The 14440-nt window shown below is 31.8% G+C and overlaps 1 pseudogene across 1 annotated transcript in view; it reads left to right on the plus strand.

The window, feature by feature from the left end:
* The window catches only part of LOC143223780 (glutamate receptor ionotropic, kainate 2-like), a 157530-nt pseudogene that overhangs the window by 68811 nt on the left and 74279 nt on the right, over window positions 1-14440 (plus strand). The window contains exons 3-5 of the transcript XR_013013073.1: window positions 4760-5011; window positions 7100-7278; window positions 9078-9131. The product of XR_013013073.1 is annotated as a glutamate receptor ionotropic, kainate 2-like (transcript). The remainder of the gene's footprint in view (window positions 1-4759; window positions 5012-7099; window positions 7279-9077; window positions 9132-14440) is intronic.

A 14440-nucleotide genomic window follows, 5' to 3' on the forward strand; every position in this document is an offset into this window, starting at 1 on the left:
ACAATAAAGCCTTTGGGTTTTATTGTTCTGAAAACAATAGAACACACGCTATAGGTCTGAACAAGGCAGACTAGGCTTTCTTAAGTGCACAAGCTACAAATATGAAAAAGATAGGCTAGGCTTTCATAAGTACACACGCTATAGGTCTGAACAAGACAGGCTCGGCTTTCATAAGTACAAAGTATATAGCCTGAAAAAGACAGGCTCGGCTTTCTTAAGTACACAAGCTATAGGTCTGAAAAAGACAGGCTAGGATTTCTTAAGTACACAAGCTATAGGTCTGAACAAGAGAGGCTAGGATTTCTTAAGTACACAAGCTACAGATCTGAAAAAGACAGGCTAGGATTTCTTAAGTACACAAGCTATAGGTCTGAAAAAGACAGGCTAGGATTTCTTAAGTACACAAGCTATAGGTCTGAACAATAAAGGCAAGACTTTCCTTAAACAGCTATACTTTTCCTAAGACAATAGTTAATTTATGAAATGAATTTCTGTTCACAATAATGGTTTCAGATCAATAGGAAGTTTAAGAATGGAGTCGGTGATTTCTATAAAAATAAAGGATGGATGAGTGTTTCATTTTTCTTAATATGTAATTTAAAAAAAACCTTCAAAAATAATGGATTTCCTTCATGTAAAATAATACTTCTTTCTGCCTCATGACATCCCTAAAAATGTAACTGTATTATAATACTGATTGTTTTATAGTACGTGTTTTAGTCTTTTATAAACTCATATAAACGAACAAACCCCTTCAGAGATATATCTCCAGTCAACATTTGATCTCCTGCTCTTGTAAAAGTTTATAACGTTTTGCCTCAACACAATTGAAACTATATTGTTTCAGGTGACAAAGAAAGTAGTCAAACGTCCATAACGTTTTTACTAAAATAAACCATCAATAAAACTTAAATATCCCAACTGATCCCCTGTGGGTCAGTTGTAATCGATGGACTTACAACACTAAAAGTTAGGATTTGCTTTGAACCCAAACAAGCACACAAACGAGTGTATTACGTTTAACTTTAAAGTACAATAGTGAAAACTTATATGAATGCAAACAAGATTTGTAAAAGTTTGTATAAAAACAACGATCAGAACACATTTTGAAGAAAACTACAAAATATTCTGTGAGTTACAAATTAATATCTTGTTAAGAGAAACATAATACATGAAATACATCTTGTTGAGAGAAACATAATACAGTGCCCTTTTGAAATACATCTTGTTAAGAGAAACATAATACAGTGCCCTTTTGAAATACATCTTGTTAAGAGAAACATAATACAGTGCCCTTTTGAAATACATCTTGTTAAGAAAAACATAATACATGAAATACATCTTGTTAAGAGAAACATAATACATGAAATACATCTTGTTAAGAGAAACATAATACAGTGCCCTTTTGAAATACATCTTGTTAAGAGAAACATAATACAGTGCCCTTTTGAAATACATCTCAAATTATATTAACACATTCATTCTATAAAAACTTTTCACACAAACAAGTTTCACGTTAATATGAATTATATCACTTAAAATTACACTAATAATACAAAAATATAATCTACTATTCAGTTTACTTTAATACAAAAATATTATCTACTCTTCAGTTTACTTTAATCAGAAAATATTATCTTCCCTTCAGTTTAATACAAAAATCTTCAACATAACTTTCTGTAGCTTACTTTGTTTTGAAATGTCAGAACCAGTTGCGCAACTCTCAAGCTACCACTAAACCAACAAATGTCTTGAAACACTCACTTTTAATTTTCCTGAATTTAAAGAGTGTCTGTTTTTCGTATAGCAAAGCCACAAAGGGCTATCTGCTCAGCCCACCGAGGGGAATAGAACCCCTGATTTTAGCGTTGTAAATCCGGAGACGTACCGCTGCACTAGCGGGGTGCGTCATCATCACTTCGTATTCCTGAATTTAAAGAAACGAAATCTCTTAAAATCTCGTTTTTCTTCTCTCTTCCGTCAATAGCAAAAAATAGACAACTCGTTTACTGTTTTGTTTGTTTAAAATAATCGATTAAGTGTTTTGATATAAAAGAATACACTGTTAAATGTTTTGTTAAATAAAAATAATACTAGTTCTACTCAACGAAATCTAACCTATCTTATAATAAACTGATATATACATATGGATGCTAACGTTTCTAATTTCCTAGATGTGACATCATACATTTTCTTCTGATATTGTTAAGGAACGTTATCAACCATGTGGTTATATCTTTCAAATGTTTGTATTTTATTAACCCACTACTGACATGTAGGAGAAACCTACTTGAAGTAAAAATGTATTTTCAATATAGCTGGTATGGGTATCAGAACTTTAATTAAAACAAAGTAGAGAACTACGTGTCAACTTTATTAGGTCATCCTGATCTTTAGTTTAATTAAAGTGATAATATCCATACCAGCCGTCTTAAGAATACGGGTCATAACCTCCCTCACAAAGTGGTATATAATATTCCCAACCCTCGTTTTATATCTTCGCTTTAGTTGTTTGTTTTGTTTTTGAATTTCGCGCAAAGCTACTCGAGGGCTATCTGCGCTAGCCGTCCCTAATTTAACAGTGTAAGACTAGAGGGAAGGCAGCTAGTCATCACCACCCACCGCCAACTTTTGGGCTACTCTTGACCGTTAAATTATAACGCCTCCACGGCCGAAAAAGTAAGCATGTTCGGTGCGACGGGGATACGAACACGCAACCCTCAGATTACGAATCACACGCCTTAACCCACCTGGCCATCCCGGGCCGCAATAATTTTGTAGTGGTAAACTAGAAGAAAGACAGTTGGTGAATAACAATTTTCTATTGCTAGACTAGAGGGAAGACAGCTAGTGAATAACAATTTTCTATTGCTAGACAAGAGGGAAGACAGCTAGTGAATAACAATTTTCTGTTGTTAGACTAAAGGGAAGACAGCAGCTAGTTAACAGATAACACCATCAGTTCTTTGCATAACCTAATAACTGTTAGACATACATTGACACAAAAGTTGCTTATGTTATATATTTTCCAATGTATTTTTCTAACAGTTTTCTAATAACAGGTTCCTCATAGCAACAGCCTATAGCAGCTTTTAAATCGAGTTAAAATTGTTAAGTTTGCAAAAATAATTGTTTAACAGATATTTAAGAATTAATGTTCATCGAGTAACAATCCTGAGTCTAATTTCCAAGTCTGCTTTAGCTGCACACGTCTTTTCCTCTAGTATTCTTGAAACTCCATTTTAATATACGTTTATATTTTTCAGCCTCTTGTTAATCGTATTATTTACGCTTAAAACGTTACTTTAACCCTGATACTTTGTTCTTAACCCTGTAGTGTTTCGCACGATAACGCTTTACCCGAGGGAACCGGAAACCTAGATACCTTTTGTTTCTGAACTAGCCACCTCCCGCGTGGTTTACTGCTGCAACGCCATAGTCTAAGAGTTAACAATGAGTTAACTCATTGGCTAGCACTTCAAAATGAGGAAGAGATAACGCAACTTTCCTTCTTTGAATGAAATTCATGAGAAACAAAGAAAACGGATTATAAGGTCCAGAGTTCGAGGCATGATAAGCCTGTGCACATGCTCTGTACATTTTAATTGATCGAACTATTCAGTTAAAAATAGACATGTGGGCTAGGTGCTGGCAAGTTGCTTTCCTCCGATTGCAGATTTAAATTGGAAATGATCGTACTTGAGCCATGGGGTCTCTGACTTGGTCGCTTAACCTTTGTATACCTTTAGTGTTGAAAATGCAAAATAACATAAACAGAAATGTTCACAAACGTCAAAAATAACTTACTTCATTTACATTTTTGTCTTACTATTCTAACCAAGGCAAGTTCAACCATTATATTTCATTGCTTACATTCTACGATCTAAACAATTAATTCATTGCAGAAAAACTACCACGTGGCGACATTACTACCACGTGTCGACTTAACTATCCCGTAGCGACATAACTACCACGTGTCGATAAAAATACCACGTGGCGACATTGATTCGTACTTTGTGGCTATCGCTAGTTTATTAGCCTCATTTGAGAATAAGTCTAAAATTATTCTCTACTTACATAACTAAAACGACAGAATAAAACATCAGAAAGAACAGTTATTATAGAGGGGGTTGTCGCTCCTTACTTGAAAGACCTGATTATCTGTTGCATATTTAATGTTATATTAAATTTCTTTATCATAACTCCATCTCAAACTACAAAATGGTCACTTGTACATTAGTTGTAACAAGTTCTGAATAAATAAAACAGATGGTGAAAATCAAATAATGAAAGACTTGACTGTCACCCTTATAGTACACATCCAACATTTAAATACAAAGTGTGTTTTCGAGGTGACGAATCTCGAGCCATTAGTCCTCGGATTAAAAGTCTGAGCACATTAACTTTAGGCTACGCTTGGTCAACCTTTTAAAAATCTAAAGACAAAATCTTAACACCCTTTCATTAAATGAAACTGTTTTTAAGTGGTCTCTAGAGATGTTACACGTTTTGGATTATTTGGAGAATTGATCAACAAATCCTGTTACTCACTTAGGACAGAAAATTCCTGAAGTTAAAGTTGAACTGTTGACTAGTTGTATTCCTTCAGTTCCAAACTTTATTTATGGAACTTATGTTGTTTTCGTTCTGTAATCAAACAAACTAAGTATTCCGTTTCTGATGAAGGTTTAAAATATAATACTTTATATTTTATATTTTTATACTTGAATACATGTTCTTTTATACCTAAAACATTTAGTTTGCAAACTAATCCAAGATGGAGTCGCAGCCATTTTGGGCCCAAAGTCTCCGTCCAGCAGTTCTCTGGTCCAGTCCACGTGCCATGCTAAAGAAATTCCTCATTTACAGACTAACTGGGAATACAAATTCCTGCCAGATACGTTTACAGTAAACGTCTACCCACACGCGCCAACTCTGGGCAGAGCCTATCTCGACTTAGTACTCACAAAAAAATGGAAAACATTCACCATTATATACGAGGAAAACGAAGGTTAGTTTATTGATTTTTGGTAATCTTTTGTAAAGTTCATAAAAAACTTCGGTATCCATAAAAAAACGAAGCATAATCTTAATTTTACAACTCCTGAATCATGAGGGCTATTTATCATTGACAAATTTAATTTATCAAACTATATTTCCTAAACATTACAAGCTGTTGTGTTCACAAATGCCTAATATTAACAACACAACTTGTGAATGTAGTGTATGTTTTGATTCTTAGAGGCTTGAAGGTCAATGAGTGCTAAATCTACCGTAGTTATTGTAGAGTGTTGAAGTTGTTACTTGATTAATAACGTTTTATATAGGTCTGTTAAGTATATATATCTATATTAGGTTTTACATAGGTTCTTTAACTCCCTCTGTTTAGCTGTATGTGTGTGTGTTTGCTTTATATATCCATTAATTCTTTTTCTCTAGCTGTATATCTATAGATATGTTGTTGGTTTTGTATAGGTTCATTAACTCTACTTCTCTCTAGCTGTATATCTATAGATATGTTGTTGGTTTTGTATAGGTTCATTAACTCTACTTCTCTCTAGCTGTATATCTATAGATATGTTGTTGGTTTTGTATTGGTTCATTAACTCTACTTCTCTCTAGCTGTATATCTATAGATATGTTGTTGGTTTTGTATAGGTTCATTAACTCTACTTCTCTCTAGCTGTATATCTATAGATATGTTGTTGGTTTTGTATAGGTTCATTAACTCTACTTCTCTCTAGCTGTATATCTATAGATATGTTGTTGGTTTTGTATAGGTTCATTAACTCTACTTCTCTCTAGCTGTATATCTATAGATATGTTGTTGGTTTTGTATTGGTTCATTAACTCTACTTCTCTCTAGCTGTATATCTATAGATATGTTGTTGGTTTTGTATTGGTTCATTAACTCTACTTCTCTCTAGCTGTATATCTATAGATATGTTGTTGGTTTTGTATAGGTTCATTAACTCTACTTCTCTCTAGCTGTATATCTATAGATATGTTGTTGGTTTTGTACAGGTTCATTAACTTTAGTTCTCTCTAGCTGTATATCTATAGATATGTTGTTGGTTTCGTATTTGTTCATTAACTCTACTTCTCTCTAGTTGTATATCTATAGATATGTTGTTGGTTTTGTATAGGTTCATTAACTCTGCTTCTCTCTAGCTGTATGTCTATAGATATGTTGTTGGTTTTGTATAGATTCATTAACTCTACTTCTCTCTAGCTCTATATCTATAGATATGTTGTTGGTTTTGTATAGGTTCATTAACTCTACTTCTCTCTAGCTGTATATCTGTAGATATGTTGGTTACTAAAGTTTCAGTTAACATCCTTTGTCTAGGGTTATATATGTATTAGTTTTATATTGGTCCTTTAACTATTTCCATGTCGTTTTATATACATTTTGGCGGACCCTGCAAGGCATTTTGGTTAGGGGCACTAGACTCGCAATATGAGAGTCGCGGGTTGGATTCTCCGTCACACCCAACATGCTTTTCCTTTCAGTCGTGGGGGTGGGGTTTATCATATGATGTTCACTTCCGTTATTCGTTCTAAAGGAGAAGCACAGGAGTCTGGTAGTGATACTAGTCTTACATTGCTAAATTAGGGACAGCTAATGCGTCTAGCCCTCTTCTAGCTTTACTCAAAATTCAGAAACTACAAACAATATATTTTGGTTTTATATAGGCCCCTTAACTCTGTGTTGCTGTTTATATTTTTAGTTACATACAATCTACTCTTTAACCATTCTTAAAGGCACCTACTCTACTCTACCAATCTACTCTTAAACCAGGCACCTCCAGCTCTTAGGCTATTCTTTACCAACGAACAGTGGGAGTAACTGATACATTAAAACACCCCTCTCCCGCTGAAGGTTAAACAAGCGAACATATTCAACGACGTATTTTGATTCCACGACTCACAATGGCAGGGATGCCAACCTTTTTATATGTTCATACATATATAACTCATTTTGCAGCTTTGAGCTAAAGCACAACCAGTCAAAAATGTATTCATAAAGTTTTCTATTTCATCCACATGATAAATGTTATATTTTCTGAAGTATTTTTTTATTTTGTTTTATTTACAGGTTTGGTTAGATTACAACATCTCCTTAAGGCACCGTCTTACCAAGACGTCAGAGTAACCCTACATCAGTTTACTCCTGGCCAGAGTTACAAGAAGTTATTGAAAGACATTGGGAAACAAGGAGAGACTAATATCATTGTAGATGTTCCAACTGAAAAAGTTCCCCTGGTGTTACGTGAGGTGAACCTCACAAGTTACATAAATATGCAGCTTACACTTCCTTGAACGAAAATTTAAAACCTTAATTCATTTTTTTCTGTAAATATCAAAAGACTAAATGTTAATTTCACTTTGACATGGTTGCCAAAAACCTTGACAACTGTTTCAATATTCTTCGATTAATAACCACGAATTTTGTATTACTAATACTTTGTTAAAATCCGTCCTGTCAACAAATTATTCGTTTTGCGCGCCGCCTGTATCGTTAATGTAGCGTACTTGATATTAGCGTGTGAAGCGTAAACAAAGAGCCCTTATCCGGGTGATTGAGTTGAAATGAGGTTCTTACGTACGGACTGCTGGAAGCTGTGTTAAACTGTATGTTTCATGGTGTCTATTCTATTAACCGTAATGTCTCAAATGGACCGAAACGTTGACTCTTTTCTCGTAGAATTCATGTTAAAAAGAAAATAAAGTAGAACATGAAAAATCTAAACGTATCAATTAACTATTAATACAGAAAACATTAAATAAATCAAACATTGTTTATGATGCAAAGACGTATTTAAAAGTAATTTATCCTGAAAAATTTTGACCACGTTAAGAGTAGAAATGTATCTAACTGAAGACACAGTATGTCTACAGACAAACAGTTAGAATATCGGGATCAGTCATATAATATGATAGAAAGAAAAAAAACCTGTACAATTTTGCAAGAAAAATTCTCTAACACTTGACTCTGTTTTGAAATGTTTATTGTAATTGTAAGAAGAAGGAACATTTAAAAAGGTGGGTCAGGTTTACATTGTTTAATGTTTTACTTCAATGTTATTATAAATACGGGGCTAAGTTTTCATAAATTATTTATTGTTTAACATTATATGTTTGCAGGATTAGCTTCTTCATATAAAATAAATTTTCTTTTGAAATTTGCTCTAATATATGGCTGACCCCCTTTCTCGAAGCTGTTGTTTTTTGTGCATATAAAGTGAGTTGATGAAATATCGCTACTTTTGAGTTAGTTGTTATCCTAAAAGTAATTCCACATTAAAAGTGGGATTTAAACCCCAAGTTTCATGTCACAAGTACAGCATCTTAGCCCGCTACGCTATTCCCTTATGTTATCTGTTTCATTAGACCAATAACATGTGTGTGTGTTTACACTACAGTTATCAAATCACAGCTTAAACGAATAATTTTCATTAAAATTCTGTTTCAATACTTTCGTTAATTTTTGTCCGCTTATCATAGATGTGTTCACAATATAAAATATTGTTTGGAAAATCCCTGTGGCAGTTTGCCCTAATGGCCAGTATTGTACGTTTAGTGACACCAGCGTTTCCTAGGCTGGAACCACAACTGTTTCTTTAGATACATAAAACAAATATAGTTATAATGTACATATTAAAGTAATACTGCACTGTTCAGTGTCGTAACTCCAATTCAAGGTTTTATCTTAGACGAATGAATTTATCGTGACAGATTTCATTGAAACAGTTGTAAATAAAGCAGTAAGTGAATCTCCTCATTTGGTTTCTATTTTTCATCGTTTTTGTACAAACTCTATGAAGGATGATTATGGAAAAGTGAACAACAGCCCATGTTGGTTTCATACGTGAGGTTTTCATCTATCATTGATACAGTAATCATCATTATAAAGTGACATTTTAGTCTTAATTCGCTGTGTAAAATCTAATTAAAATATATTTTATGAAGGATAAATAAATAAAGAAAACGTACTAATAATGTTACAAACTGAATGTTTCTTTATCTCAAAAAAATTCTGTAAAACATCATATTTTTTTATGTTTCTTTCATAGGCTCAAGACGTTGGCATGATGACAGCATATCATAATTACATCATAACATCTTTAGTAAGTAAAACAAGTGTTAGTACAATATTTTATCTTAATAATCATATAAGTAAGTATTTGTTGTACCGATTAGTAAATGATTATTCCGCGTTAATTAGTGAAATAAGAAATTATAATTTCTACTGTTTGGTTATAAAATTTGATAATTAAAATCATATTCTGGACAGTTACATATTTTGCACTTAATATTTAGATATCAAATAAAAGTTCAAGTCTAAACTATAAGTATCCACAATCAATCAAACTTATGTTTCAAGTAGTATGTATTAAGTATAGATGTGTGTCAGGCTAAGGATTCTTGTATAGTAGGTGTCAGTAAGTTGTTAGCGACAAATTCATAAATAAACGAACAGCACGCACTCCACTTATTTTAAATTTTTTTTATATATTCGAATTAGTTAAGTGTATGCACGACAAATTCCTTGTATTATACAGCTGAGTTATAGGCATATCATAAACACTATATAGTTCTCTTCTTGTTCTTAAAAGTCCACTTAAGTCAATTCAATCACCTTAGACTTTCAGTTGACAAGCTTAACTATGTTTTATTATTTCTATCTCACTACTTTTCTGTATATAATTCACTTGCAATACAATATGAATTACTATAGCTATACACTGCTCTATCATTAATCGTTTTGTTCTCGTACTTCAGATATCGTCTTTTATTATTTTCTCAAAGTACACTCAGACTGGTCCAACTACTTTAGAACTCACTTTAACAGAATAAACTATACTTATTATCCTTTTCAAAACTGTTAGTTTTACTCTAACACATTGTCAGGTTTGTATTAACTCTTAAACATCTCACTCCTATGACTGTTAACTTTATATATAAATGTTATTTTGTCCGAACTTCTACTTTCCATTAATTTACTTTCTCGTATCTTCTGTATGTATGCTATTTCTACTCGTCTTACACTATTTATACATTTATTTCGTAATGGTCTTCTCACCTTCTAGAAATCTATATATTCTCGATTTCAATAAATTTCACTCAGAGTTCAATAGTCTCAACACCAATGAATTATAAAAAAAAAAGCATACGATTTTTACTGGTGACTTTGTCATAACATTTACTTGAAAATAATTACTGTTAATCTCTTGTTATGAAGGGAAAACAACTAAACAGTCGAGGAATATATACTCACAAAATAAATAAATTAATAATTATATCATTATAGACCAGTTACCAGATACCTAACATTTATATAACATATATTGTTATAGATCCATTAGTGATTACTCCATTTGTTGCATAGGGTGCCGCCATAGGGCAATATGTATGTCAAACTTAGGCAACAAGGGGGGGAGGGATGGAAAAATGACGTCATAGTTTCACAAAGTGAAATCAGAGGGCGCCGCGACAGGTAGAAATTTTCTGCTACCATAAGACGCGTAGATAGACTTTAGTAGAATACCATTGCACTTGACTGGCAGAATGTTTCTGTCGCCAAGAGATGGCATGAAGATGCAAGCACCAAACCAAATGGTGAAAAATTCATAATTTAATATAACTTGCCCAATGTTTAATTTATAGTTTGTAAGACATTTTCTATAGGCGGAGAGTGTTAGTGCACTCCCAAAGAACAACACACAGATTTCGACTTGTCCCAATTCATGTTTACGTTTCTTCTTTATATGTTTAAATTTATTACAGATTTCACAGTACTACTAACACACTTAGTGTTCTACTGGAATTTATTTCTGATATCCAGTGTATCGTTTTTATGAATATTAAGAAAGACAGTTTCTACAACCGATTGCGTTTTTTAAAGTATTGATTTAGTATATTTTTAATCTACTGACTGTAGTTTTCACTTCTATATGAGATTTTCGTGACATACATTTTACACGTGATAAGTAAAACTCTTATCAATAAGTGATTTATTTAAATCTCTAAATAATATTTCCTGATTAGCTTTACAAGTTGATCATTGAAGTTTAATGTTTATATTCTTACATTTCTGTACATATTTTAATTTTAAATGCTAAGTAAACTGCTACTGTATGTATAGGTATTCTTTTTACTTCTATCGGAGATCATTAGCATTGAAAACAAACGACATAAAGGTCAATGTATACATTGCCAAAAGGTGTGGACACTTCACCCCATTGGCTCACAGTTGGCGGTATATCTGTCTTTTTCTGAGAAAGGAGGCTGATAAAATTTTAAAAAAATATTAATCATACAGGAAAGATTTTATGAAAAGAAATGTTGAACAAGTCAATCATTACACATGTTATATGTCTCCATGTCTCATTATACATGTTATATGTCTCCATTTCTCATTACACATATTATATGTCTCCATTTCTCATTACACATGTTATATGTCTCCATTTCTCATTATACATGTTTTATGTCTCCATTTCTCATTATACATGTTATATGTCTCCATTTCTCATTATACATGTTATATGTCTCCATTTCTCATTACACATGTTTTATGTCTCCATTTCTCATTACACATGTTATATGTCTCCATTTCTCATTATACATGTTTTATGTCTCCATTTCTCATTATACATGTTATATGTCTCCATTTCTCATTATACATGTTATATGTCTCCATTTCTCATTACACATGTTTTATGTCTCCATTTCTCATTACACATGTTATATGTCTCCATTTCTCATTACACATGTTATATGTCTCCATTTCTCATTATACATGTTATATGTCTCCATTTCTCATTACACATGTTATATGTCTCCATTTCTCATTACACATGTTATATGTCTTCATTTCTCATTACACATGTTTTATGTCTCCATTTCTCATTATACATGCTATATGTCTCCATTTCGCATTATACATGTTTTATGTCTCCATTTCTCATTATACATGTTATATGTCTCCATTTCGCATTATACATGTTATATGTCTCCATTTCTCATTATACATGTTATATGTTTCCATTTCTCATTATACGTGTTATATGTCTCCATTTCTCATTATACGTGTTATATGTCTCCATTTCTCATTATACATGCTATATGTCTCCATTTCGCATTATACATGTTTTATGTCTCCATTTCTCATTATACATGTTATATGTCTCCATTTCTCATTATACATGTTATATGTCTCCATTTCTCATTACACATGTTATATGTCTCCATTTCTCATTATTCATGTTTTATGTCTCCATTTCTCATTATTCATGTTTTATGTCTCCATTTCTCATTATACATGTTATATGTCTCCATTTCTCATTATACATGTTTTATGTCTCCATTTCTCATTATACATGTTATATGTCTCCATTTCTCATTATACATGTTATATGTCTCCATTTCTCATTATACATGTTATATGTCTCCATTTCTCATTACACATGTTATGTGTCTCCATTTCTCATTACACATGTTATATGTCTTCATTTCTCATTACACATGTTTTATGTCTCCATTTCTCATTATACATGCTATATGTCTCCATTTCGCATTATACATGTTTTATGTCTCCATTTCTCATTATACATGTTATATGTCTCCATTTCGCATTATACATGTTATATGTCTCCATTTCTCATTATACATGTTATATGTTTCCATTTCTCATTATACGTGTTATATGTCTCCATTTCTCATTATACGTGTTATATGTCTCCATTTCTCATTATACATGCTATATGTCTCCATTTCGCATTATACATGTTTTATGTCTCCATTTCTCATTATACATGTTATATGTCTCCATTTCTCATTATACATGTTATATGTCTCCATTTCTCATTACACATGTTATATGTCTCCATTTCTCATTATTCATGTTTTATGTCTCCATTTCTCATTATTCATGTTTTATGTCTCCATTTCTCATTATACATGTTATATGTCTCCATTTCTCATTATACATGTTTTATGTCTCCATTTCTCATTATACATGTTATATGTCTCCATTTCTCATTATACATGTTATATGTCTCCATTTCTCATTATACATGTTATATGTCTCCATTTCTCATTACACATGTTATGTGTCTCCATTTCTCATTACACATGTTATATGTCTTCATTTCTCATTACACATGTTTTATGTCTCCATTTCTCATTATACATGCTATATGTCTCCATTTCGCATTATACATGTTTTATGTCTCCATTTCTCATTATACATGTTATATGTCTCCATTTCGCATTATACATGTTATATGTCTCCATTTCTCATTATACATGTTATATGTTTCCATTTCTCATTATACGTGTTATATGTCTCCATTTCTCATTATACGTGTTATATGTCTCCATTTCTCATTATACATTTATCAATTACATATGAATTTCATACATATGTTAACATTAAACTTCATACTGAAAATCGTTTAAACTATATAATATCTTATATTATTCTACACAAAATAAAAATAAAAGCTTATAATTTACTATTTAACTTAACTAGTGATGGTCAGCTTTGGTATGTCACTGGATTTACTGTTTGTTTTTCACTTTACACAGTGATACAAACACAAAATATGTATTCACTCATGCTGTCACAAATACGTAGTTTCGAAGTCTTAATACAACATAATGAAAACCATATAACCCAAACTCTTTTGAAACTTGAACTTTACTTTTTCAATAGCAAAGTATAAATGGGCGTTTAATCAAATCAGTGATATATAAAAAAAAATTAATGACGTCACGAAGAGCACGTGACATTCCAAGAAATGTTCAGTATATTTTTTACATGTAGTGTTGTAAGCATGTTTTGGTTCCGGTAAATGTAGCTGGCGGCGAAAATGTTGTGTAAAAAAACGTATTAAGTGGTAAAATAAAACGAAGGTAAAACCTGAACATTAATGAAAAAAGAGATGTTAAGCTAATTACTAAATAGGTGGAGAAAGTTATCTTAAATAAATATATTCGATATTCTATTTTTCAATATTTCACTTACATAGAAATCTTGAATACTTTTTATTCAATTAGATTCCATGAACCAAATATTCGTGTTTCTCTGTTGAATGATCTAACATAATTCTCAATATAGATACAGTATCATCAGTGTATGTAAATAAAATCACAAACTTTGATTAAGACGGATGTATTATGATATATAATACAGGATTAGCTTCAAAACAACGTTTATGTTTATATTACTTTTTATTTTATTTTGTATAATCACACGTATATACTAAATGTATCAAGATATAACAAATACTAAACACATTTCTCTACAGAAATAAATGATTCATTGCAAACTAAACGTGTAAAAGTTTAGCTAGTAGGTTTAGAAAAATTACTTTGTATTACACATTTATAAGTATTACAGATATCTAAACATTTTAATAGAATTTAAAGA

This window comes from Tachypleus tridentatus, chromosome 8 (genome assembly GCF_004210375.1).
Source record: "Tachypleus tridentatus isolate NWPU-2018 chromosome 8, ASM421037v1, whole genome shotgun sequence".
NCBI lineage: Eukaryota > Metazoa > Arthropoda > Merostomata > Xiphosura > Limulidae > Tachypleus > Tachypleus tridentatus.